The 2,489-nt window shown below is 39.0% G+C and overlaps 1 non-coding gene across 1 annotated transcript; it reads left to right on the top strand.

The window, feature by feature from the left end:
- Positions 1 to 1,685: 1,685 nt before the first annotated feature.
- Positions 1,686 to 1,818, top strand: LOC118905581. Its single transcript, XR_005022286.1, has one exon. It is a non-coding gene; the product is annotated as a small nucleolar RNA SNORA18 (small nucleolar RNA).
- The last annotated feature ends 671 nt before the right edge of the window (positions 1,819 to 2,489 follow it).

The raw sequence follows: 2,489 nt of genomic DNA on the forward strand, positions 1-2,489 counted from the left end.
CTCACCTCCCAGCTGCCACCAGGTACTTCATAATCGCATGTTGCCCGAGGCCTTCCTGCTGTGGGGACATGTCAGACCTGTCCTCTAAACAACTTTGTTTTTAACCATTTGTATCTAACATCTAGTCTCCATTCATCTAGATTAGAACCCATAGGGTAATTTGGGACCCCTTCCTCTTCCATTCCCACTTCCACGTATCCACCGGTTCCTGATTCTACTGCTGCAGTGTCTGTGCATTGCCACTGCTACAGGTGGCACGGGTTAAGAAAGAAGATGAAGAACAGATAGGTCTGCCACTGCTGTAATACTACAGCACCCTCCTACCTGATAAGCTCTACTATAATGACCTAGTGGATCTCTCTCTCCATCTTTTTCCTCCCATCCCTGCTATTTACAGCTACCATAATGTTCTTCCTTCTAGTATAGGTGATTTCGTTACTCTCTCAGTAACCTTTGATTAATCCCCACTGCCTATGGGATATAGACTAACTAGTTGCAAGGTACTGGAAGTCCCTAAACATCTGGTAGGAATTTATATATTTTTATGTTTAGTCTTCCTATCCTGTCTCCCTTTTCCCATTTGCATTCTTCACAGCACTTTGGCTATGAACACACCTTTACTTTGTACAAGCAGTCATCCAGGACCTGTGCCTTCGCCTCTTTTGTTCTCTCTCCTTGTAAAAAGCCATGTTTTAACCCACCCTAATTCAAGACCTAATGGGTTGTTATTACTTGATGTGTGTTTAATACTGTTTTCTTTGATTGTAAAATAATCAAGGTTTAATACAGAAAGCTTGGGGGAAAATTACATGTGTACATTAGTTGTGCCCTCTTCTTTGAAACCTTAATAGATCTTGGAATTATTTACCTCCTATGAATTGTTCCCTTAGCATTTGGGTATGCTTTATTTTTGCATTTACTATACAGTACACATTTGTCCATCCTAGCTAAAAACGAACTCCTGGGGGCTGGGTTGTATCTGACTCATTTATACCTCTCTTAGGTTATCTATTTGAAGGCAGCCAGTGGCTATGCAATATAACCCTGCATGTGACTTTAGTGGTGAAACCATGGGCTGTTGCAGAATTATATTTCTTTTAGAGGCAGGCCTGCTAGTCTTCTTCAAAGTACCCCAGCAGGCCATTGCTGGTGTCTAGTACCTGCTCTTGGGACATTTGAGGAGTCTCTGTTGGGCTCATTTTGTGCCTCTAGTTCACATGGAGGTGGTAGAATGTCTGCTCTGGACTAAAACGTTTGAAAAAGTCTTTTTAAGTGTTTGATGGAACCTCTATCAAGTTTCTTTTTATTATCCTCTAATATATGAATGCTTATAACAGACTGCATGGCAGTCTCTCTTGAAAGAAGACAACTCCTTGAGGGCTCTAACCATTTCGCTTTGTTTTCTCTAAGTGTTTACTTGTTCACCACAGCTTTATTTTGATGATCTTTGCAAGTATTACTTTTGAGAGGGGCAGACTGTCAGTAAGGAGAATTCTGATACATGTCTCATTTTTGTTACCAAAATGTGACTCTGTTGCCTCGACTTGAGTGCTTGATAACTTACAGTGGTAGAAATTTCAAGAACATCACAGAGTGTGATTTAAACTCAAGTCTTGGAAGGTTATATTCAGCTTCTGGAAAAATTTTAAAAAATTACTTCTGTTTAAGAGGAAGAGGCAGTGTGATATAGGGTGTGTTAGAAAGAATAACCTTTTCTGTAAACCTACATCGTTGGAAACGCCTCATAGATTAACTGTGTGGTTTCCTTTACTCATAGAACTACGTGTTAGATCTGTGGGAAAGAACTACAAGACAGAGCTGCCAAACTATGGAAACTATGAAAAACCTAACAAACTTTTTACCTTAGGTATTGGCATATCCCAATGATCTGTACTGTTTCTAGGGTGTGATGGCTTAGGAGTGAATATGATTTGAACCTAATACATTTTTAGAGGGTGTCAAATTCAGAACCAGGCAGATCCATCGCCTGACCCTAAACATGGTCCTAAAGTAAATCGCTTGAGGAAATTGGATCCCAAAGATTACAGGTGGGGAATTTTGAAGTGTGTCCATATTTCATTGGAGATCAAAGAAGCCTAACTAAAAGAATTGTGGGCTGACTCACACGATAACTTCTTTTTGAAAGGGCTATTTTATCTTGAAGATTATGAGTTTGGAGGAACTAAGGTGATTGGCAGTGGAAAGAATCAGAACATGTGAAATTCCTTTAAAATTTATTGACTTAAATAACTTTGTGTTACACATAATTAAAAAAAAACCTTTACACTTTGTGCCAAAAAAAAAAAAAAAAAAAGAATAAGCTACCTTTGTCACACTCTCTTCCTGCGTTTCTTCTGGCATGCGAATTTGTGATAAAAGCTGTTCTTTATGAATATATGCAGTCTACAGTATTTGTGGGCATTTGATGTATATGTAAAATGTATTGTGACATACTTGGAGGGGTGATGACTGGAGGGAATTTTATTATA

This window comes from Balaenoptera musculus, chromosome 12 (assembly GCF_009873245.2).
Source record: "Balaenoptera musculus isolate JJ_BM4_2016_0621 chromosome 12, mBalMus1.pri.v3, whole genome shotgun sequence".
NCBI classification, from domain to species: Eukaryota; Metazoa; Chordata; class Mammalia; order Artiodactyla; family Balaenopteridae; genus Balaenoptera; species Balaenoptera musculus.